General features: G+C 37.7%; 2 protein-coding genes across 9 annotated transcripts in view; one reads left to right on the top strand and one right to left on the bottom strand.

The window, feature by feature from the left end:
* Window positions 1-26414, top strand: part of CHRM3 (cholinergic receptor muscarinic 3) — a 495173-nt gene that overhangs the window by 195225 nt on the left and 273534 nt on the right. For all 8 annotated transcript variants that reach the window (XM_038533800.1, XM_038533804.1, XM_038533803.1 and 5 more), the window contains exon 3: window positions 24208-24270. The gene's annotated coding sequence lies outside the window, so the exon portion shown is untranslated. The remainder of the gene's footprint in view (window positions 1-24207; window positions 24271-26414) is intronic.
* LOC100686496 (testis-expressed protein 10-like) overlaps window positions 1-26414 on the bottom strand; it is a 100878-nt gene that overhangs the window by 73872 nt on the left and 592 nt on the right.

The following is a 26414-nucleotide window of genomic DNA, read 5'->3' as shown; positions in this document are numbered from 1 at the left end:
AGAGTTGTCAAATTTCCTTTAGCAAATACCTAGGCATCTTGCTGGAACAAGTGTTTGTTGGTGTGGAGGCTGTCTGTATTCCTTGCTTTGATGTCCCTAGGGAAAATAAAAATACATATAGGACTGATATTAATGGTAGGGTCAGTTTCTTCAATAATTTAGAATGCTGGCAACTAAAGATACAACTCTCACTTAGCTTTTTTTGTTATAAAAAATTGATTGTATTTTTCCATCTAAATTATTTATCTCACTGGAATGCCACTAGTATGAAAAACTAAAATGAAAAATCAACCATTCCATTATATATGTGTGTGTGAGTCATAAATTAATTTTGGAATTTATTACTTGATCTGAAAAATACCTAAAAGCTCACATGCATTCCTTAGCTTTATTTGAAATATTTCTTGCAATGCAAGTCATGGTTGTAAAGTTTAAAAGTAGAAGATCAAGGGGGATTTATTTCCATGCATGAAAGGATGGTTCAACCTTGTCTAACCTCAGTGTGATATTCCACATTAACAAATTGAAATATAATGATCATATGATCATATCAATAAATGCATAGAAAAAGCATTTGACAAAATTCAACAACCATTCTGATAAAAATTCTCAACAAATTCAGTATAGAGGGAATGTATCTCAACATGATAAAGCCTGTATAAAACAAGCCCACAGTTAGCATCATTATCAACAGTGAAAACTGAAAGCTTTTCTTCTGAAATCAGAAACTAGACCAGGATGCCCACTCTCACCACTTCTATTCAACATAATACTGGAAATCCTAATCAGAGCAATTCAGTAAGAACAAAAAATAAAAGGCATCCAAATTAGAAAGGAAGAGGTAAAATTGCCTCAATTTGCAGGTGACATGATGTTATATATAGAAAACCCTAAAGATTCAACGAAAAAATAGTTAGAAGTAATCAATTAATTCAGTAAAGCTGCAAGATACAAAATCAATGTACAAGAATCAGTTGCTTTTCTGTACACTAACAACAAATTAGTGGAAAGGGAAATTAATTTTTTCTTTTTTCTTTTTTTTAAATTGGAGTTTAATTTGCCAACATAGAGCATAGCACGAGTGCTCATCCCATCAAGTGCCCCCCTCAGTGTCCGTCACCCAGTCACCCCCACCTCCCTACCCCCCACCCACCTCCGTTTCCACCACCCCTTGTTCTTTTCCCAGAGTTAGGAGTCTCTGATATTTCCCACTCATTTTCCCTCCTTTCACTCCCTTTCACTATTTTTTATATTCCCCAAATGAATGAGACCATATAATGTTTGTCCTTCTGTGATTGACCTATTTCACTCAGCATAATACCCTCTAGTTCCATCCACGTCTAAGCAAATGGTGGGTATTTGTCTTTTCTAATGGCTGAGGAATATTCCATTGTATACATAAACCACATCTTCTTTATCCATTCATCTTTCAATGGACACCGAGGCTCCTTCCACAGTTTGGCTATTGTGGCCATTGCTGCTAGAAACATCGGGGTGCAGGTGTCCCGGCGTTTCACTGCATCTGTATCTTTGGGTAAATCCCCAACAGTGCAATTGCTGGGTCGTAGGGCAGGTCTATTTTTAACTCTTTGAGGAACCTCCACACAGTTTTCCAGAGTGGCTGCACCAGTTCACATTCCCACCAACAGTGCACGAGGGTTCCCCTTTCTCCACATCCTCTCCAACATTTGTGGTTTCCTGCCTTGTTAATTTTCCCCATTCTCACTGGTGTGAGGTGGTATCTCATTGTGGTTTTGATTTGCATTTCCCTGATGGCAAGTGATGCGGAGCATTTTCTCATGTGCATGTTGGCCATGTCTATGTCTTCCTCTGTGAGATTTCTCTTCATGTCTTTTGCCCATTTCATGATTGGATTGTTTGTTTCTTTGCTGTTGACTTTAATAAGTTCTTTATAAATCTTGGATACCAGTCCTTCATCTGATAGGTCATTTGCAAATATCTTCTCCCATTCTGTAGGTTGTCTTTTAGTTTTATTGACGGTTTCTTTTGCGGTGCAAAAGTTTCTTATCTTGATGAAGTCCCAGTAGTTCATTTTTACTTTTGTTTCTCTTGCCTTCATGGATGCATTTTGCAAGAAGTTACTGTGGCTAAGTTCAAAAAGGGTGTTGCCTGTGTTCTCTAGGATTTTGATGGAATCTTGTCTCACATTTAGATCTTTCATCCCATTTATACTTGCACTAAAAAATAAAATATCTAGGAATAAATTTAACCAAGGAAGTAAAATATCTGTATGCTGTAAACTATAAGACATTGATGAAGGAAATTGTAGAAGACACAAAAGATATTCTGTGCTCATGGGTTAGGACAATTAATATTGTTAAAATGTTCATACTACCCAAAGCAATTTAAAGATTCAGTGCAATTGTTATCAGAATTCCAGTGGCATTTTTCACAAAAAAATAGAACAAACCATTGTGAAGTTCATGTGGTATCACAGAAGACCTTGAATAGCTAAAGCAATCTGGAGTCAGAAGACAAAGCTAGGGGGATCACATGTCCTGATTCCAACCTATATTACAAAGCTATAGTGCAGGCATAAAACACAAGCATAGAAAAATGGAATAGAATATAGAACGCAGAAATAAACCCAGGCATATGTATACTCAATTAATTTACAACAAAGGAGCCAAGAATATGCACAGGGGAAAGGACAGCCTCTCTTTAAATAGTGTTGGGAAACTGGTCAGCTACACGCAAAAGAATGAAACTGATCCCCTATCTTATACCATAAGACTTACGTGTAAGACCTGAAACCATTAGATTCCTAGAAAACATAGCTGGTAAGCTTCTTGACATTGGTCTCAGTGAAGATTTTTTTTTGGGGATCTGGCTCCAAAAGCAAAGGCAATCAAAGGAAAAATAAAAATAAACAAGTGGGATTTCATCAAACTATGGAGCTTCTGCACAGCAAAGAAAACGATGATATAAGAAACTAAGATAAAAGAAACTTGATTTTGAAAATATGCTTCACATTATACCCCGTGTTCTAAGATTGTGGCATAATTATGCATTCTTTTGTTTGCATTTAGGAATATATATATTTTTTACTTCCTGGAAGAAATGACCGGGTAGGTATTAATAAGCAAAGCAGTTTTCGTGTTTTCTGAGGTTCTAAGGGCTCCTTTATTTTACAGGCCGCACTCTGTATCATAATGAATAGAATAAATTTCACTCTGAGTTAAAAATTTTTGTTGCAGCAAACCTTTGAAGTTTATGTATAATTATATTTTGAAATCATGTAGGGACACCTGGGTGGCCCAGTGGTTAGGCGTCTGCCTTTGGCTCAGGGCATGATCCCAGGGTGCTGAGATCGAGCTCCACATCAGGCTCCCAAGGGAGTTTCTCCCTCTGTCTGTGTCTCTGCCTCTCTCTTTGTGTCTCTCATTAATAAATAAGTAGAATCTTAAAAAAAAAAGAAATCATTTAGTTATAAATGAATCAAACTCATTTATCATTGCCTGAACTTTCTTGATAAATATCATGGTAAATGCAGGATATAAAAAAAAAAAAATGCAGGATATAACCCAAGTCTGCCATCTGAATCTTTATGTGCTTATCACACATGCCTTCTTTGTTCAAAAGTTGTTTTTGAAAAATGTTCCCCACATACTTATTGTTTAAATAAACTTTTGTGGATTTTAATAATTTAGACTTTCTGAAAAGAACAGCTCTGACAAAACTCTTGTTGGCAAGGATATTTCCTCCTAAATACTTCCATCTGTTTTAATTGTTCTATATGCGCTAAAATAACCAACATAGATACTTTCACATGCAAGAAAGAGTGAGCCAGAGCTCTCTTGCCAAACCAAAAACCAGATACTTTCACATGCAAGAAAGAGTGAGCCAGAGCTCTCTTGCCAAACCAAAAACCATAAACTTTGATAATTCTGAGGTTTCAAATATGGACCAGTTCATTTGGTACTTGTGAACACCACCTTGCAAATGCATGTGGTGACACTAACAGTGGTTCACACGCAGCAACATTAATGAAAGACAAAGTTTATCTGTTCCACTTGGGGGAATGTGGTGATTTTCAGCAGGACAAAGGTTTTGAATATAAAAACTGTTAAGCATAATGTTTGCTTAGAGAAGATTTTTTTTAACTGCACAACTGGATTTGATAGCAATTCTTTTTTATTTTTTAAGATTTTATTTATTTATTCATACAGACAGAGAAAGAGAGAGGCAGAGACAGGCAGAGGGAGAAACAGGCATCATACAGAGAGCCGGACATGGGACTCGATCCTGGGTCTGCACGCCCTGGGCTGCAGGCGGCGCTAAACCGCTGGGCCACCGGGGCTGCCCTATATATAGCAATTCAATGCAAAATCATTTTTCTTGCAGAGCCAACACCATTTCTTTATTGTCTATTTGCATAAAGTGCAGGACATTGAAAAATACATTAAATTGAAACATACAGTTGATTTATTATTTTTTCCAGCTTTATTAAAGCATAATTGATGTCTATAAATTGCACACATTTAAAGCATCCATTGTTAAGTTTTGACATAACATGATGTATATTTGTGAAACCATCAACAGAAGCAATATAATGAGAATGTTTGTCACTTTGTAATGTTTTGTAATGTTGCAATTCTTTGCAATCTCTCTTTTCATGGTCCATTCTTCATTCCCTGTCACCAAGCAACAACTGATGTGCTTTCTGGCAGTACGGATTAGCTTGCATTTTCTAAATTTCATACAAATGGAATCATATAATAGGTACTCTGTTTTGATCTAGCTTCTTTCACTCAGCATAATTATTTTGAGATTTTTTCATACTTACATATGCATCAGTAGTTTTTTTTTTTTTTTAAAGATTTTATTTATTTATTCATGAGAGACAGAGAGAGAGAGAAAGGCCGAGACACAGGCCGAGGGAGAAGCAAGCTCCCCGCAGGGAGCCTGACACAGGATTCGATCCGTGGTCTCCAGGATCACACTCTGGGCCCAAGGCGGCACTAAACTGCTGAGCCACCTGGGCTGCCCTGCATCAGTAGTTTTTTCCTTTTTGTTGCTTTAGTATTCTGTAACTATTTGTTTATCTATTTGCCTCTTAATAGACCTTTGACTTGTTTGCTGCAATGAGCTGTTAAGAAAATTCTGCTGTGAATCTTTGTGTACATATCTTTGCATGGAAAATGTTTTCATTTCTCTTAAGCAAATATTCAGGAGTAAAATGTCTAGGTCTTATGGTAGGTGTATGTTTAATGTTTTAGGAAATCGTCAAACTCTTTTTCAAGATAGTGATAGATTTGACATTCCCAGCAGCAATCAAGAGTTCCAGTTGCTTCACATTTTTATAAATGCTTACTATGGCCAGTGTTTAGTTTAGTCTTTCTAGCAGATGTGTTGGTATTTGTTTTTATTTGCATTTCCCCAATGGCTAATGACCTTGGGCATCTTTTCATGTTCCTTAGTTACCATTTGTATATATTCTTTAGCAAGTGTTTGTTAAAATCTTTTGTTTATATTTCTCTTGGGGTCTGTTCATTCTATTATTGAGTTTTAATAGTTCTTTATGGGGGATCCCTGGGTGTTGCAGCGGTTTAGCGCCTGCCTTTGGCCCGGGGCGTGATCCTGGAGACCCGGGATCGAATCCCATGTCGGGCTCCCGGTGCGTGGAGCCTGCTTCTCCCTCTGCCTGTGTCTCTGCCTCTCTCTCTCTCTCTCTGTGACTATCATAAATAAATTTTTAAAAAAATTTAAAAAAAAATAGTTCTTTATGGGCTTCAGGTATAATTCTGTAAACTAAAGTTTACAGCTAATTTGATGCTATTAAGATCAATTTTTATCCAAAAATGCATCACACTAAATTTCTATAACTCTTAAAATTGATATTAAAAGAATGATCCAATGTGTGAATCATCTCTAATATTACTGTTCATGCTTCAAGAACTGTGATATCACTGGGGCACCTGGGTGACTCTGTGTTATGCAGCTGACTCGGTTTGGCTCAAGTCATGATTTCCTGGGTTGTAATCTCATGGGTCCTGAGATCATGCTCCATGAGGTGCATGCTTGAGGATAAATAAAATAAAATAAATACTATTTCTCTTAAGAGAAATTTAAATAATAATAAATTTAAGAGAAAATTTATTTTTTTTAAAAAAAGAACTGTTCTATCATTATTTATACCTCTTCTTTTTAATGCCTATGTCTTGTATATATTAGATAATAACATCTTATTAAATGGTGTATTGCTGTCCCATTTCTCATGCCATAGTTATCAAGTTCTCTCTAATGCTATTCCTGATCTGTAATAGATTTATAATATCTTGTAACTTTATACAGATAACCATAATAGCTAAAAGTAAATATAGCACTTTTCCTTGTGAAGCATTATTCTAAGCTATTCTGAGGTCTTTACATATATTAAAAATTTGGTCCTCACAACAGCATGAGTGTGCTATTATGATCCCATTTAGAAATGAGAAATCTGAGTCAAAGGAAGGATAAACATTTGCCTAGAGTCACGGACGAGTAGGTGGCGGAGTTAGGATCCACATCTAGGCTATCTGACTCCAGTGTGCATACTCTCTACCTGTTAAAGGCTTGGGTATTTTCTTTAAAAAAAAGAAAGCTATGGACATTAATGACTTTTTTGTCACCAAATTAACCATTGTATAAATAAAACAAAAAAATTTGAGCGCTAACTTCATTTCCCCTTCTAAGTAATGAAAATGTCGAAATGTATAGGAGAAAAGAAAACAATGTTAAGCTCACTGGAAAAATTTATGAATTCTGAATCAAGCTCTTATTCATTAAACACATTGAGTATGATACACTAATATGCTAATTTCTACAGCATGTAAATAGTATAAAATGACAATTTAAATAATATAATATCGAATAAGTAGACAATTCATTAAACATTAGCTAACTCCATATTTTTTTTTTAAAGTAATCTCTATACCCAACACGGAACTTAAATTCACAATCCCGAGATCAAGAGTTGCATGTTTCACCTACTGAGCCAGCCAGGCACCTCTAAATCCATACTTTAAAATGACATCTTATGCATCTAAGGGAAAATTTAAGATGGTCATTTCTCTCTGTATACAAAATTTTTATAACATGGATAATTCAGGCAAATTTACCTAAAATTTATTGTCAGTGGGTTATAAGTAAGAAGTGTATGATGTTGATATTGATGAAGTGAAATGAAGATAAAATTCTCACAGGTTTTAAGAATTCTAAGTACAATTTTAAAATTCTAATTTATGGATTTGAGTTTATACACATAGACTCATTCATAAAATAACTTCCCCAGTGGCTTATGAAACCAGGATTGCTCTTGTGGGTTTCTAAAGTGGCTCTTTTCCTTTACCATGTCCAAATGAATCTAGCCATAAACTCTCTGCTTAAAGATATTCAGAGATGGAAACACCATGTCTTTTTCTTTAATCATAAATGAATATTTTGTCCTATCAAAGGGACAATCACAATTCCTCCTACTCTGACTTTCTTAAAAGGGAGACTCATAGAAGACATGTACCAGAGTTTTAATTTTTATTTTAATTAGTATGTCACAAGACATACCACATATCATTTAGTAGTTCTTGCTTAATTTTTATGAGGTGATTTTATTAATTGACATATAGCAATAAGGTGCATTTTTTGTGTATTGAATGCCACTTCTGATAAATCAAGAGCCTCAACATTTTCTGAGGTCTACATTTAAAACTTTTCCTTAAATCAGAAAATATGTGTTTCCTTCTTCTATAAATTGCATGCCCTCTTCCTCTGACAGATAAGAAAAAAGAAATCAAATCCATAGATAAACAGAAACTGGCCTATTCCTCACTGCCTGCCAGCCCTACTCTTCATTACACACTGAGAAATGTAGGTTGAGACAGGGTATCATTCAGAAGCAGTCTCATTTCTAGTTGGTATTTTGCCCCCTTCTCCACTTTTTTCCCCCATCCCCTGCAGAATACACCTAACGAAATGCTGTCCATTGTCTCACATTAAACCTCCAGATCCACCATGGAAGGTCATCCACACACACCCCCTGAAAATTTCTGTTTGACATGAGATGGGATTAACTCACCAAGCAGTGGTGTGGTAGTCAAGAGACCAAGTTGTGGATCCAGATGGTCTAGGTTCAGGCTCTGCCACTGCCATTTACTACCTGTGTTGTCTTCAGGAATCTCCCCTTCCAGATCTTAATTTTCTCTTCTCAGTTACATGGAAGATAAGGAGTTTTCATGAGAATCAGATGTCATTCTTGAAGACCGCCAGGAATACATCAAAAGCTATATGTGTATGCTGATTTTCTTTTTTTTTTTTTATTTAATTTTTTTTGGAGTTCAATTTGCCAACATAGAGCATAGCACAAGTGCTCATCCCGCCAAGTGCCCCCCTCAGTGCCCATCACCCAGTCACACCAACCCCCCTGCCCACTTCCCTTTCCACTACCCCTTGTTCATTTCCTAGAGTTAGGTGTCTCTCATGTTTTGTCACCCTCACTGATATTTTCACTCCTTTCCCTTTATACCCTTTCACTATTTTTTATATTCCCCAAATAAATGAGACCATATAATGTTTGTCCCTTTCTGATTGACTTTTTTCACTCAGCATAATACCCTCCAGGTCCATCCACGTCTAAGCAAATGGTGGGTATTTGTCGTTTCTTCTTTGCTTCTTCTTCTTTTTTTTTTTTTTTTTTTTGTCTTTTCTAATGGCTGAGTAATATTCCATTGTATACATAGACCACATCTTCTTTAACCATTCATTTTTCGATGGACACCGAGGCTCCTTCCACAGTTTGGCTATTGTGGCCATTGCTGCTAGAAACATCGGGGTGCAGGTGTCCTGGCGTTTCACTGCATCTGTATCTTTGGGGTAAATCCCCAGCAGTGCAAAGGCTGAGTCATAGGGCAGATCTATTTTTAACTCTTTGAGGAACCTCCACACAGTTTTCCAGAGTGGCTGCACCAGTTCACATTCCCACCAACAGTGCAAGAGGGTTCCCCTTTCTCCACATCCTCTCTGACATTTGTTGTTTCCTGCCTTGTTAATTTTCCCCATTCTCACTGGTGTGAGGTGGGATCTCATTGTGGTTTTGATTTGTATTTCCCTGATGGCAAGTGATGCAGAGCATTTTCTCATGTGCGTGTTGGCCATGTCTATGTCTTCCTCTGTGAAATATCTGTTCATGTCTTTTGCCCATTTCATGATTGGATTGTTTGTTTCTTTGGTGTTGAGTTTAAGAAGTTCTTTATAGATCTTGGAAACTAGCCCTTTATCTGATAGGTCATTTGCAAATATCTTCTGCCATTCTGTAGGTTGTCTTTTAGTTTTATTGACTGTTTCTTTTGCTGTGCAAAAGCTTCTTATCTGATGAAGTCCCAATAATTCATTTTTACTTCTGTTTCTCTTGCCTTCATGGATGTATCTTGCAAGAAGTTGCTGTGGCCAAGTTCCAAAAGGGTGTTGCCTGTGTTCTCCTCTAGGATTTTGATGGAATCTTTCTCACATTTAGATCTTTAATCCAATTTGAGGTTTATCTTTGTGTCTGGTGTAAGAGAGTGGACTAGTTTCATTCTTCTGCATGTGGATGTCCAATTTTCCCAGCACCATTTATTGAAGAGATTGTCTTTTTTGCAGTGGATAGTCTTTTCTGCTTTGTCGAATATTAGTTGACCATAAAGTTCAGGGTCCACATCTGGATTCTCTATTCTGTTCCATTGATCTATGTGTCTGTTTTTGTGCCAGTACCACACTGGCTTGATCACCACAGCTTTGTAGTACAACCTGAAATCTGGCATTGTGATGCCCCCCGCTCTGGTTTTCTTTTTTAATATTCCCCTGGCTATTCGGGGTCTTTTCTGATTCCACACAAATCTTAAGATGATTTGTTCCAACTCTCTGAAGAAAGTCCATGGTATTTTGATAGAGATTGCATTAAATGTGCAAATTGCCCTGGGTCTAATTGACATTTTCACAGTGTTAATTCTTCCATCCATGAACATGGAATATTTTTCCATCTCTTTGTGTCTCCCTCAATTTCTTTCAGAAGTTTTCTGTAGCTTTTAGGGTATAGATCCTTTACCTCTTTGGTTAGGTTTATTCCTAGGTATCTTATGCTTTCGGGTGCAATTGTAAATGGGATTGAGTCCTTAATTTCTGTTTCTTCAATCTCAGTGTATAGAAATGCCACTGATTTCTGGGCATTGATTTTGTATCCTGCCACATTGCCGAATTACTGTATGAGTTCTAGGAATCTTGGGGTGGAGTCTTTTGGGTTTTCTACGTACAGTATCATGTCATCTGCAAAGAGGGAGAGTTGACTTCTTTGCCAATTTGAATGCCTTTGATTTCTTTTTGTTGCCTGATTGCTGAGGCTAGGACTTCTAGTACTGTGTTGAATAGCAGTGGTGAGAGTGAACATCCCTGTCATGTTCCTAATCTTAGGGGAAAGGCTCCCAGTGTTTCCCCATTGAGAATATTTTCTGTGGGCTTTTCATAGATGGCTTTTGAGGTGCTGAGGAATGTTCCCTCTATCCCTACACTCTGAAGAGTTTTGATCAGAAATGGATGCTGTATTTTGTCAGATGCTTTCTCTGCATCTATTGAGAGGATCATGTGGTTCTTGCTTTTTCTCTTGTTGATATGATCTATCACATTGATTGCTTTATGAGTGTTGAACCAGCCTTGCATCCCGGGCATAAATCCCACTTGGTCATGGTGAATAATCTTCATAATGTATTGTTGGATCCTGTTGGCTAGTATCTTGTTGAGAATTTTCGCATCTGTGTTAATCAGGGATATTGGTCTATAGTTCTCCTTTTTGGTGGGGTCTTTGTCTGGTTTTGGAATTAAGGTGATGCTGGCCTCATAGAACGAGTTTGGAAGTACTCCATCTCTTTCTATCTTCCCAAACAGCTTTAGTAGAATAGGTATGGTTTCTTCTTTAAATGTTTGATAGAATTCCTTTGGGAAATCCATCTGGCCCTGGACTTTTGTATCTTGGGAGGTTTTTGATGACTGCTTCAATTTCCTCCCTGGTTATCGGCCTGTTCAGGTTTTCTGTTTCTTCCTGTTCCAGTTTTGGTAGTTTGTGGTTTTCCAGAAATGTGTCCATTTCTTCTAGATTGCCTAATTTATTGGCGTATAGCTGCTCATAATATGTTTTTAAAGTCGTTTGTATTTCCTTGGTAGTGATGGTGATCTCTCCTTTCTCATTCATGATTTTATTGATTTGAGTCTTTTCTCTCTTCTTTTTATTAATCCTGGCTATTGGTTTATCTATCTTACTAATTCTTTCAAAGAACCAACTCCTGGTTTGGTTATCTGTTCCACAATTCTTCTGGTCTCTATTTCATCGAGTTTTGCTCGAATCTTTATTAACTGTCTTCTTCTTCTGGGTGAAGGTTTTATTTGCTGTTCCTTCTCCAGCTGCTTTCGGTGCAAGGTTAGCTTTTGTATTTGAGTTGTTTCCAGTTTTTGAATGGATTCTTGTATTGCGATGTATTTCCCCCTCAGGACTGTTTTTGCTGTATCCCAAAGATTTTGAACGGTTGTATCTTCATTCTCATTAGTTTCCATGAATCTTTTTAATTCTTCTCTAATTTCCTGGTTGACCCTTTCATCTTTTAGCAGGATGGTCTTTAACCTCCATGTGTTTGAAATCCTTCCAAACTTCTTCTTGTGGTTTAGTTCTATTTTCAAAGCATTATCGTCTGAAAATAGGCAGGGTACAATCCCAATCTTTTGGTATCGGTTAAGACCTGATTTGTGACCCACTATGTGGTCTCTTCTGGAGAAAGTTCCATGTGTACTTGAGAAGAATGTGTATTCAGTTGCATTTGGTTGTAAAGTTCTGTAAATATCTGTGAAATCCATCTGGTCCAGTGTATCTTTTAATGCTCTTGTTTCTTTGGAAATGTTGTGCTTAGAAGATCTATCAATTGTTGAAAGCTCCGTGTTGAAGTCTGATTTTCTTTTCTGATCGTGAACTCAAGATTAGGAGAATCCCCCCTAAAAGCATAGCACAAAATAGGCAAATGTGGTTTGGTGTCCTCACCTCATCTTCCCTGAGTCTCATCCAGTGCTCCTGGGAGGACTTCCACAGACAGTGAAGAGCTGATGTCATTAAGCACAAACTTTTGCCAAGTCAGATGCAAATTGCACTTACTGTGCACAGCAAGCAAAGGCTAGACGCAGTATCATTCTTTTTAAAAAATTTTTTTCATTTAAATTCAATTAATTAACATATAATATATTAGTGGTTTCAGAGGCAGAGGTCATTGATTCATCAGTATTATATAACACCCAGTATTCATTACATCACGTGCCCTCCTTAATGTCTATCACCTAGTTTATTCATCCCCTCACCTTAACCCCCTCCAGTGACCATCATTCATATGGCCACATTACAGGTTATCTCTGAGGAACAACTACTGGCTTGGAGCAGAACAAGCCATCTCAGAGCAACAAATTGCTTTAGTTTTGTTTAAAAACTAGAATGAAGACAACATACGTTTTTATGCATATTTAAATATCGGTGTGTATTTATACAACAATGACAATCACACAGATTATATATTCTAAAAATCTCTCTGGTACCACACCCTACAGCACTATTCATGGTCAGCCTCATGCACACACACCAAAAGTTGAATCCTAGAGAATTGCAGGCCTCAACATGTGTAACGTTCATTGATGATAGGTCTACAGGTAAAGAGAAATGAAAATAAAGAGGCCATAGGTGAAGAAAAACACGTCTGTCTTTGTGTATTTGTATATGTCTACATCTGTCCGTGTGTGTGTGTCTCTCCTTTCTGTCAGCCTTCCTGCCAGTCTTTCTGCTTGTTTGTGTTTCTTAATCTATTGCTCTGTCTCTTCCTGTTACACGCACATGTGCATGGGCATTTAGACACACTCTCCCCACATTAATAACGATTAATCAGGAATGTAAAATCACAAAAGCAATAATCAGGAAGTATGCAGTATCTCATTTAAGAGAAAAAGAAGGGTAGCATAGGTCAAACAGCTCTGTATCTGGCCTGCGCTTTCTTAAAGACCACGTTTCTACTTATTTGAAAAATGTTCACAATCCTATCGATACCTTACAACTAAACAAATCAAAACATCAATTGGATAATGTTATGAAGATGAATAGCAAAAGGGACAAGAAAACAATGTTACATATAATGTGAAATTTCAAATACAAATCTTGAGTTCAAGGAATTATAACATTATGGATGTGGGAGAGTGGTTATCAAGTCTCACAAGGAACTCATGGCAATAATTGGTATGATTTTAATACTTATGCACAGAACAGACTCACTGGCTTGGGGAAAATAAATCCCGAACCTACATTCCAGTGTCTTTTCCTTCACTATACCTCAGATTCCCAGTGGCTCCTGTTAACTTCTAGGCCATCAAAACATCCAGATCTTACCTCATCCAACAAAACTTGAATTTTGTAGGCACCGAGGTGGCTCAGTGGTTGAGCATCTCCCTTCTTGCACAGGTCATGATCCGGGGGTCCTGGGATCAAGTCCTGAATGGGCTCCCCATAGGGGATCTGCTTCTCTGTCTGCCTGTGTCTCTGCCTCTCTCTATGTCTCTCATGAATAAATAAATAAAATCTAAAAAAAAAAAAAAGCAACTTATATTTTCCCCATATAGCTAGCTGATACTCCATGTGGTTGAAAGAAAACTGCAAAGGTGGAAATGATTTCATGGATTATAGAAATATTTTCATGTAGAATATTTTTCAGTCCCTAATTGAGTATTTAATTGGCAAAAACTCAGATCAGCTTTTTCAAAGTGATGAATATCTCAGGTGTAGTAGGATTAATGGAATTTCAAAAAACAAGATGGAGTATGAAGATATTATATTTGAACAAAAATACCCTTCATTAGCTTGAAAAGTGTTCACTTCTGTGTAGTGTCTATAATACAGAAAAAATTAATACATTTTTTCAAGCATCATTATTTAGTTGAATATTTCTTTTTTGTCTCGTTTTAAAAATTATTATTTTAATTCCTGTGTAGTTGGCATACAGTGTTGGTTGACTCTTAATAATTCTCCCTGGTTTTTGTTTTATTTTGAATGACAAGTAGTTTTATTAGAGTCTAGTTATTTTCTTCTTGCCCATGTTATTTGGGGGGAGGGATGTATGTGATCTCAATAAAAAGAGTTTTACTAGAATGAAGCCATTTCTGTGAAATCCAGACATCCAGACAGACTTATCTGGATGGATTTCTCTACGGGAAGATACAAATGCCTTCATGTTTACAGCCATCAATTAGAAATCAGCTCCTCCCATGGCCTCAGCTGGGAGAAAAGACACTTCTTTGTGATGAAAGAACTTTTTTTAGTTTTTAGAACTTTTTTTAGCATGTTGGCTCTAGGGATCCTTCAGATTGCTTCTGATTTAGAAAGGCATAGCCTTGGTTATTAGAAGGCAGTATATGTTAACCATCTACCTACCAAAGATATTGTTGTTGTTGTTTTAAATTTATTTATTCATGAGAGACACAGAGAGAGAGAAGCGGCTCCCTGTGGGGAGCCCTAGGTGGGACTTGATCCCAGTATCCCAGGATCACTACCTGAGCCAAAGGCAGATACTGAACCACTGAGCTACCCAGGTTTCCTCCAAAGATATTGTTGAATCCAGCAGGGAAAAGCGATACTAACTCAGAACATTTGATCATTTTCTGAAAGATATTTTACAAGAAAACTCCAGGGGGAACTGATTAAATGTGTTTTTTCCATCACCAACAGCATTGTATTTCCCAAGAACAGCTGTACAATAGGAATTTTCAAAATTCTAATTCATCTCTTCAAAATTGACCTTTTCCAAATATAGGAGGTTGAAATTTTAGCTAAATACAGTTTCAGGAGCTCATTCTACTTTCAAGAGTCTATCATAGAATATCATGGTTACATGTCAAAATGTGGTATTTGAAAATATGTATTTCGAATATGGTTATTGCATTTTTTTTCTATTGCAAATCACTTAGTTTTGTTGCGCAGTACAACATGCCATATTCTCTTTTTGGAAAGACAAATTTATTTTTCATGATGTTATAGAGTCTATGAATTTGGGGGAAAATACTAATCCAGACCCAAGAGCAAATTCAATTTCAACCTCGGCTATAAAAGAAATATATCTTTTTCTTTCTGTACCAAAGTAGAAAAAAATCCTGAGCTGTGCAATGCAGCATTTACCTTAGTTCCTCTAAGAGAAACTCACGTGGCCAAAAAAATTGTAAAAGCAAGCATCATAATGCATCTGCCTTTATAAAATTCATAATGTGCGTCTCCCTTTTAATTTCTGAATGATCCTGATGTAAAGATGATGGTAATGTATTATTTAACCCAGTAGTTCCCAGCTTTATTTGAGCACCAAATCTCTTTTTTGAATATTGTGGAGGTACTAGGAGGTACAGCTCAGAAAATGTTGTAAACGCCTGTGAAGAGTCGTCTGATTGCTTTTGTCTACTCTGAACAGTATTCCGTAGGTCATTTATCAGAATCCAGTTAGGATGGCTCACTGTGACAATGCCAGCAAGAGTTAATTTTTATATAAATGATAGTTCTGTGCCAAAAGTTTTGAATCTCCAGTATAATGTTAAATGTCTATATTTGTATATGCATATTATATACAGTACACTGTGAATGATAGAGAGTTTAATGCTACTTTCCTTTGCTACACACACACACACACACACACACACACACACACACACAGGATAACAATCCGTAGCTAGATGACCACTGTAGTGTTCCACTGGAGGTTTTTTTGTATCTGGATTTGAATAGTGTAGGATAGTCCCTTTCATGTCCCTACACTACTATTGTTTCGTGACAGTGTCTCTAGGTATCCTGCTTATCTGGTATCTTATAGAAGAATTTATAAATCTCAGATTCTTCCTGCAGTTAAATTTCTTTGCCTCTGTTAGTTTGTTTGATAAACTATATTCCTGAGGAATCTGCCTTAGCTGCAGGATCCTCTGAGAAGTGCCTGCTAGAAGAATTTGCCAGGCGTGACTTCATTATTTCCTCTGATCTTAGCTGTATGTCTACTTGGGAAGCATTGTACACTTAAGGGAACATTTGGGGCACACAGTCCTTACCTACAATCCTGTGTAAGAGCCAGATACATGAATAGAAAGTAGGCTTAATTTAATTACAGGGAGCATGGTAACCGCAGATGAAACTAGCAGCCTAGGGCAGGAGTGTAGGGAGAGAAGAAGCTCAGAGAAGGTGTCAGGCATGGAGGATACGGTCTGACTTAGAAGTGCTCAGCCTTCATATTATTGTAGGGGATTTGTTTCAGATGACTTTGATATCAGAATAATATCTGCTTAGATTTTTAAAAAGTTGAAAACTGGAATGTTATGTAGAAAAAAAATCACACAGATTCCCATCATTCAAAATGCAGCCATGTTATCCTTTAGACGTAGTATTTCCTATCGCTTTTGTACACGTGTCCTCATTCCTGTAGAAATTTTGCAGACGCCTAATGGAAGCCCCCAAAAGATTCCTTTATGGGGCACCTGGGTGGCTCAGTGGTTGAGCGTCTGCCTTCAGCTCAGGGCATGATCCCCAAGTCCTGGGATGGAGACCTGCCTTGGCCTCCCTGCACGGAGCCTGCTTCTCCCTCTGCCTATGTCTCTGCCTCTCTCTCTGTGTCTCTCATGAATAAATAAATAAAACCTTAAAAAAATAATCTAGACTCTAGGCACATTTTTCTCCTTTAAAATTCATCCGTATAAACATTGTTATTTGATCAGGCTTTGTAACACTGGTTCGACCAAAAATAAAAAATACTCCTTTCCGGCTTTCACAGTCCTATTATGACTTAACTTCAGGGACAGAGAGAAAGATGGAGATTTAAGAACTACAATTCAAGCCACCTGAGTAGGGACTGAGGAACAGTTACCTGAAGAAAAGGTGATTAACATTTCCAGTGTGTGAACTGAGCCATTTCTGGCTGAAGGGTAGCATTTTAGTAATATAATATTGTTTATAAAATAAAAGAACTTCAAGACTGGACCTTTTCCTTTGGTATAGATTTTCTTTTGAACTTTTTTTTTTCTTTTGAACTTTTAAAGAATACAGGAAACCATTTGTTGGGTTAGACATTTTAAAATTATAGTGTTATGGATAAAATATTAGAAACGCCTTTTATGAATCAGAATGTATTTTCCCATGTAGAGCAACTTACTGAATGGAGCATTTACTTGTTTTCACTCACTGCAACACCTTTCTACATTCTTTCTCTGAATAGTAGTTACAGTTGCTTTTCCTAAAATATATTTTCCAAGGGCTATCTCCCTCTTATGCCACAACATTGGAACATTGGCCAAAGATTATTTACAGGGTGCCATTAGTACAAAACTCTTTCTGAGGCCCAACAGGTTAATAAAGAGATAACTCTGAGAACAAGGATTTTCTTGCCAAAAATAAGATAGATTTATTCATTGATTAATAGAAAGAGAGATAATACACGATTAGAGACAATACACAATTATGGACAATGGCAAATAAAATTACTACGACCTTTTTGATAAGTAATAGGCATTATCTGCTTACATATAAAATATGAAGACCCCTTAATTCATAAATTACAGCTTTAGGGATATATACCTACAAAATGAACATACATATACACAAAGATGGCTATTGCTAAATTGTGTCTAATAGAAAAAAATGAAACAGTCCTAATCTCATATATGGTAAAAGGATCAAAACAGTAAAAGGATTGAATAAAATTTGGCACTTCATGCTGAGGTGGGTTCATCAGCTCTCACAAAGCATGAGTTAGATCCATATGGATTGATGAGGAGTATGTGTATTGCACTGTCTACTGAGAAGAGCATATGCATAGTGATATGAAAAGTAGGATAATAATAAAAAAATGGGTATGCTGAATGATAAGACGAAACATAAGGAGAAATAAACATCAAACTATTAAATTCATGGGGGTTGAACTTGGGCATGAGAATGAGGGAAAGACAAAAATCATTTATTTTTTCTCCTTATATAACTAGGTATGTTTTGGATTATTAAGTGAGCTTTATTACTTTATAGCTAAAAAATAGAAAATATTTTATTATGTATTATTGTGCATGAATGGCCATGTAATTCCATTTCTAAATCATTAGGTTGCCTGCAATTCAGGCCGACCAAGATGAAGGCTCCAGAACAAAAAGTTAATGGTGGACTCTGGGTGAACAGAAGAGCCTCCTGCCCCTACCTTATGCTTTCTGCTCTGATTCCATAGACTCCTTGAAATTATAGATAAGTTAGTTTCCTAGGTTTACCTATAAATAGATGTATCAACTCATAAATACCTCCATATCCAATGGTGATTAAAAGATGGAATATAATAGTTTTTCTATATAAAAGGAAAAGAGAAAATGGATAAACCCATGGCTCCTTTTCCTTCCCACCTCATTCCCACTAGTAATACAGATTACGTTTTGATCAAACTACCTCAGCAGTTTTAGAAATATCATAATGAATCACATGCAGTAAATGACTCTTTCACTCTTATTTAGATATAGGGTCCACATATTATTTATTGCTATGTATTGCCTTCAGATTGATTATGTTATGAAAGGAATTAAGGGAGAGAGAGAGAGAGAAAGAATCCCAAACAGACTCCATGCTCAGTGCAGAGCCTGATACAAAGCTACATCTCATGACCCTGAGATCATGACCTCAGCCAAAATTAAGAGTCAGATGGTTAGCCAACTGAGCCACCCAGGGTTCCTCTTCCTCTTCTTATCAGGACACCAATCCTATGGGATTAGGGTCCCACCCTTGTCACCTTATATTACCCTTGTTACCTCTTTAAAGGTTCTATCCCCAGATGGAGTCACATTGGGAGCTTAAGGCTTTCAGCATATGAGTTTGAGAGGGATAAAATTCAGTCTGTGACAGGAAGAAAAACAAACGTAGGATACTATGGGATACTAAGTTTGTGTATATTTTTGTTATGCTAAGTTTCTCCCTTCTAAGTTTTCACTGTGTCTTTTGGTAAAAGAAACAAATTGAACTGACATTTAACTGCCTACTCAAGCCAGCAGGCATAATCTATAGAATCTTATTTTAGAAGGTCATGAATTATTTCATTAAATTGTTAAGATGTCTTCATATTTAACATAATATGTGAAGTATGTATGTATATCTTTCTCAAAAGTAACTTTTAAAACTCTGCCTTTTTTGCTTTTTAAGATAGTTAATGCTGCAAGAACTGGTTAAATGTGTTAAATTCTGGTAAACAACAGCTTCTTTTATTTAACTGGCCCTGTAGAAATACTAGTTTGTTGATAGCAAAGACTTTTTCTTCTAATTTATAAGAAAAAATGAAAGAAAACAAGAGAATCACATCTAATTAGAGAGTCAGCCAACAGTGTTAATATTATTAAAGAAGTTCCATTTTGTTACCTCTCCTGTGTACAGAGAAATGTGAAATTACAAAGTTTGGATAGTACTCTTCACACTGTTTTCTACATCTAGTCGAATCCAGCCTCCCAACTTTTATCTCCACTGTGTAAGATTAGGTCTGTGGAAATTGGATGGAGAAGCCGTTCTTTGCCACAGATAGGGTAAAGTTTTCTTCTCCATTCCTGTTTTCTACCAAAATTGAAATGGAGAGCAGTTCTTTTCTCTTCATTTAATTGTTGATTCTGCATCAAAATTCCCAAACTCTTGTCGTAATGAGACTTTATAAGAATCTTGGTGGCCACTCTTGCTGATCTCAGGCTCCCAGAGTAAGAATTGAAAACTGCCAGCCAGTAAGACTCCACCCTGCCCAGTTGCAGAGAATAAGCAGATTCATCCCCTCTGCTTGGTGGCTTATGGGAATTGTGTGACCTCTGAGAGGTCTAGGTAAAACTTAGACTTCTAGGGTCTTGGTGAGACAGCATTTACAGTTCATTGCCTTCAAATCCTAGTTTGCTCCCCTGGTTCTTACTTAAAATTGATGACCCCCAACCCCTACCTCAACAAACCTCTGAAAGCAAGGGACTCAGTGATCTGCTGCACCACTACCAGTGCACTCACTGCAGAATGGTAAACCTTGCCCATGTTCCAAGCAGCTGGCTGAGGTCTCGTCAGCTCATGTGAGCCACTCAGTCTGCTACCATCCTGATGATGAGTAGGCAGCCTGCCCTGAAGACTTCTGAAATTGTGTTTTCCATCAACCTGGCCCACTGGACATTATCCTGGTTTTGCAGTGACTTCTTAGACACTGCAGTGTGGTAGCTCTCCTAGACAGCAAACCCCCAAAGAATGCTATTCCCACTTACTGTCACTTCCATTCCAGAGGATTATGTTCTCAGGAATACCCAGGTAGAGGCTGTCTATCTTAGAGTGCTCAGTGTCCACTAAGAGACCTCATTGTGCTGCTCTGGCTGAACCCCATTGACTATCAAAATTGGCAAAGCAACATCTCAAAAATGTAGATATTGCTGGACCTGTTGTACCACGGCCCATTCAAACCAGGAATTGTGTTAATTTTGTCTTGAATGAACTAAAATAAAAAGGAATGGGAAGGGATCCCTGGGTGGCGCAGCAGTTTAGCGCCTGCCTTTGGCCCAGGGCGCGATCCTGGAGACCCGGGATCGAATCCCACATCAGGCTCCCGGTGCATGGAGCCTGCTTCTCCCTCTGCCTGTGTCTCTGCCTCTCTCTCTCTCTCTCTCTCTCTCTCTCTGTGACTATCATAAACAAATAAAAAAATAAAAAAAAAAGGAATGGGAAGCGAAGGGGGAGGGTGAATGGAAAAAGATGAAGCAGCACCAAATTTTGTCTCAATGATCCTGATAGAGCTGCAGTTCCCCTACGCAGGGCAAACAGGCAGCTACTTCTTTATCTATAAAATGTAGACAATGGATAGGGCTGTAATGATGACATGATTGGGTGTGTATAAAGGGCTTGCTGTAGCACCTGGAGGATGGCGAGCATTTGGTAAATAGTCATCATTGCTGTTATTGTCACTGCTACAATTATGTGCGATTAGAAATGGAAAGAATCCAAGCTTGGACAGCAGCTTTACCCATCTCTCACTGGACAACCCTGAGACAGTTACTCGATTTCTAAACCTCATCTGAAAAATGGGAATAATAACAAAGGAATGAATAATTGCATTCATTAGAACAATTACAGATTTTAACTATCTCTGTCTTTTGGGGCACCTGCATGGCTCAATCAGTTAAGTATCTGACTCTTGGGTTCAGCTCAGGTCGTGATCTTGTGGGTTGTGTGATAGAGCCCTGTGTCTAGCTCCATCCTCAGCAGGGAGTCTGCTTGAAGATTCTTTCCCTCTGCCTCTACCCCCCACTCATGTGCTCATTCACTCAGTCTCAGGTAGATAAATCTAAAAAATCTTTTTAAAAAATTCTGTCTTTCCTTGTCTAGATGGAATGGCTTAAAAAATGAGAAGATGGACTTTGAAGGCAACTAGTCAGGGTATGATGCAACATCTGAGTGAGCGCAGATACTTAGTGAATCCTGTTTGTAAATAAGAACTTAATGCAAACCAGACTTAGCATAATATATACAGTTTTGGAACCATATTTATCATATTCCCTTAAAACAGGCTGTCAGGGACAACTTTGTCAAAACACTTGTTATTTTGGTCTTCAGATAAAGCAAGTTAAAAACTAAAGCTATATTGTGAAATTTAAAAGGAATATTCTATATCTTTCCTAAGAGACTGGGCTCTAATTCAGCCGAATACAAGAAGTTAAATTAGTTAATTAAGCTTATTTATGTCAGAGCTGTGAGCAGGTATGATGCTGTCTAAATCAGATGGCCGAGGATCGAGTTAACATTACTCTGATAGTAAAACATCTGCTCAAGTGTTCTGTGTCTTGCAGGCAATAAGAGCATAAGAGCAATATGCCTGCTCACAATAATTAGAAAGTAGGTGTATAATGACGTTTTGGAAAAGACGGAAGGAAACGGGACGGTTCAGATGGTGATACTACAAGTCCAAAACTGCCACTTCATTGATACTTGATTACGTCTGTAAATACCTATGATGTGACAAAAAGAAATTGTTACTTTAAGGACATTAACGAAAATGCCTACTTCTCTCTGAATATATCCTAAAAGTAGTATTGTGTTGGCCTATTGAACGAGGCTTCTCATCAGCCCTTCCCGAGTTATTAGTCTCCGGCTTTGAGTTCCTCTTTATTTGGCTAACTGCACGATTATGACAACAAACTCTGGAATCGGCAATCATATTTTCATTATATAACCTTTGAACTGTGCTTACTGGGATTTGGTAGAGCCTGTCATCTATACTCAGAGATTTGAAGCTTACCCCTAAATGAATGTCACGTGCAATTAATTTATAAGAGAAGTAATCTGAAGCTAGAGTGAAAGCTAGTTCTCTCAATGGTTTTCAGAATGAATGCTTTGCCACATCTAACACAAGAAACTCAGAGATACTTCAAGGTATTCAATCCCAGTTATTGTTCTCCAGTTCATTTAGTGAACAGAATATTTTTTATTAGCAGACACTTTAATGACTAGTGTTTGTTTTATCATTGTGTGACTTTATTTAATTGAGAGATAAGCATTTACTTATTAAAATGATCTAAATCCCAGTATGTAGGCATGTTGGGACTTCTTGTAAATTAGGCAGGTGTGTTCTGGATAACTGTTAATATTAACGATAAAATCCATATAACAAATACTTATCGAGCAACTACTATCTGCGGGACAATTAGAAGGTTACAGTGAGAGGACTGACATGTGCCTCTGTGGTATTTACTCGTCCTTGGGCTTGTTAGAGTCTAGAAGGAATCAATGGTGAAAGATGAAGTGTAGGCTCACTGGCAATGACCCACATGGATGAAAACATCCATGTGTTAGAGACCAGAGACAGAAGTGTGTGTATCCTCCCACCGAAGTGTAATTTGGTGACTTTCCCACCATTTCCTCTAGTAAGAATGAGAGTGTCAATATGGCCAAATATTCTCTTGAAGTTCCAGTTGCCTATATGTTACTTCCTGAGGAGATGCTGGCATCTAGAAAAAGATGCTCTCTAGGACAGTGCTTCTCACACTGATGCAGGACCGGTGACTTTTCTTTCTTTCCCTTTGCCCCAATCCTTCACAGATGGCTACTTCAAAAAAGAGAAACATGCAAAACATGAATCTGTTTTTTGTTATGAATGAAACGTTTCTTTTCATCTCTAGGCTTATCTTGTAGACATACTCTCAGAGGCTGCCCTGAGCTCCTCTGATCACACACATCCCAGGAACTCCAACCTCTAACCTCACAGCCTCTTTCATCCTGTCCTCTGAACTCACCTTCACCTCCCAGGAAACTGCAAGGTCCTTCTTTTAAAAATCCAGCAACATCTTGTCACTCCCATCCTCAAATTCTCCCATAGCACCTATTGTTGCCTCCTGACCCAGTGATGGCATTGACAGGAAAACACTTCCTTCATTCTCTGCTCATGGAATTTGGCGCCTCTTTTTCTTTCCCTAGTGCACCCTCAGAAAGCTTTCCTAGGGTTCTGGCCTAAATGTCAGTCTCTGTACACTTTAAAATGTAAATATCAGTGTCTGAAATGGGGTTGGGGGATTTTCTTTAAGATTTGACTCTATTGTGAGGTGGGCGGGGTGATGGGGTAACTGGGTGACAGACACTAAGGAGAGCACAAGACGAGATGATCACTAGGTGTTAATACTGTATGTTGGCAAATTGAATTTAACTAAAAAATTAAATTTAAAAAAAGATTTTACTGTATTCCTGGGTGAAAAGTGGGCTAAGCAGAGCTAACCATGTGTGTGTGTGTGTGTGTGTGTGTGTGTGTGTGTACATGTCCTCACCGGCTAAAAAAGGAGGGTACCCTCACTAACATATAAAGTGAAGGAATGTGTAACTTCTCTTGTTTTCTCTTCTTGCTTTATGTCCCTTTACTGTGACCAGAACTTTGGCGGGTGTGAGGAGTGGAACTCTATACAAAGAGCCTTTTGTAGAAAGTCAATGGATATGTTTCTTCTGCCAGTGACAGGGATCTTAACTCTCTGACCATGTGTATCCTTATCTCTTACATGAGATGATTAGGTACCATGATCACTTCGTCTAGAAAATTCTGTAATTTTCTGACATCCTCAAATCCTTTTGTGTACCCTATTGACTTATCCCCTCCCAGGGCTATATGTTAACCTCATTTTTTTAATTACTTCTAGCACCTGTATTCTGATTAGAGGCTGAATAAGTGACATTCAGAACTTCCACTAAGGTACTATAAGGTAAGAGCTTTTGGGGGGTTGAGTTCTTTGCTTTCATAAAAGGATTTATGGCTTGATCAGTGAAACATTAACGAAGAATAGGAATTCCTGAGTCAGTGTGTTTCAATATGATTATAATTGCTCCCTGTGCATCTTAATACAGATATACTAGTCATGCTCTGTTTTTGCATCTTAGTTAAGATACTTCTTTTGCTTGTTTGCTGATAATATTCAAAATTACAATGAAAGCATATTTGTTAAAATATGAAATAAGTTGTTTTATTTCAAATACTCATTTCTATCTTAATTGTAGCAATATGGGGTTATTGGAAATCAATGCAAAATATTTGAATTTTTAGCATATATGGAATCTTATAGCTCATCTAATTTTTAGAAGCTTAAATATTATCCCTTGATTTATATCACTTTATCCACAATGCTGTACAAAATCTGCTAGTGAATATAAAGAAAAAGCAATGTGGGGAAAAAGTTGAATCTCCTTTAAATGTTGTTTAAACTTTATTTAGCAGACAGTCCTACTAGCCTTCCCAATATCCCTTCACCCTTCCATAATAATAATACTAATTGTGATGTTTTGAAGGGCAGTGAAATGCCTACTTTGGAAATCTGTTCCTTCCCTGACTCCTTTACTGAGGCCACATATGTAAGTCGCTTCTGGCTAATGACTTGTGGATGGTGAGCTCCAGGGAGGGCTTCCCTTCTTGAGTTTATTCCCTTCCTGATTTTATTTCATTCCTAAATAAAAGAGCAGGGCTTCAAGAGCAGAATATTTTTGGAACATTTTCTTTGCTATTACTCCATCTTCCTACCTGGAAAGCTATTCTAAAATTTGTAGCCAAATTTTAACTTACAGAGGTAACTGAATGATGACACAGAGAGGTCAGTGCCATTGAAAGGAGACTATTACTTACACATCCTGAGAGAAAGGCCACTCCCTGCCACCAGGGCCACCTGAGGAAGCACCAGCTTTGACCTGGAGGCAGAAGACAGAATGAGAAGAAAGTCTAAGTCAGAAAGAAAGTCTTTCAGAAAGAAAGGCTAAGTCAAAGCCTTTATTGGGAAGGTCTGTGGGAATAGCTTTGCAGGCAGGGCACTTGGTTGAGGACTGGCCAGTTGGAGCAGTGTGGTTGGTGTCTGGATTAGAGGGATGATCTCTGGCTGTCTGGTCCCTGGCCCTGTATGACTTACGGCTGGGGAAATACTGGCTTGGGGTGTAAAAGAGGAGAATTGAGACTGTAGATCCCGGATTGCTTGGTTTACATATGAAAGGTGTGCTCTGTGCCACGTTCTTTGCTATATGTAAGACTGACTAGCTTGGGAGAAGCAGTCTATCCCTGGGCAGCCAGCTTTTAAGATCTCAAAACATCATAAAATACACAAAAAAAACAGATTAGTACCCAACACAGCCCCCATCTCATCATCCCAAGGACAAAAGCCACAGCTAGAGATGTTGGCAAAGAAACATAAGTGAGTTTGACTCCTTGATGACATTCCTTCTCTCTAGCAAGTTTACCGTACACTCTCCTGTGGCATTACTCAGATAAATCCCTGATTTGTTAGATCTCCTGACACTTGGAGCTGAATGCAGACATAGCTGATTCATGGACATTCAGATCAGGGCGTTGTGCTAGACATGCCTCTTTCATCTTCACAAGAGTGCCATCCAGGTATGATTATACCCATCTACAGATGAGGAACCTGAGATGTTAAGAACTGTGGCCTATGATTACAGGTTGTCAAAGGCGATTTTTGAACTGGACCTGTCAGGTGCCTTTCCCCATACTCTGCTACCTTGATGCTTACCCTGACGATATATGCCAGGAGCCTGTGCTGTTGCTGATCACATCTGCTAGGTAGTCCGTGGCATTGCCGGCTCACTAGCCCTTTGAATGTTTGCTCTTCAATAATACGGAATTACTATTAGACTATCCATTTATGAAACTAAGTAAACTGAGGCTATTTCACATTAAAAGAGAAAAAAGAAGAGAAGGGCAAACTCTAATTTGGGGAAAACAAGGTGAATTAGAACTGCCTATGAAAGCAAGTGAAGGAAATATTAATTCCAAGGTGGGTTGGTTTTGCTTTTTTAAAATTTTTTTTTGAAATAAAAGGTTAGAACTAATGGTCTCAATATGGCCACAAAA

The sequence above is a fragment of the Canis lupus genome, chromosome 4 (assembly GCF_011100685.1).
Source record: "Canis lupus familiaris isolate Mischka breed German Shepherd chromosome 4, alternate assembly UU_Cfam_GSD_1.0, whole genome shotgun sequence".
NCBI classification, from domain to species: Eukaryota; Metazoa; Chordata; class Mammalia; order Carnivora; family Canidae; genus Canis; species Canis lupus.
Note: the sequence above shows the minus strand (reverse complement) of the source record. Positions and strands in the feature narration are given on the sequence as shown.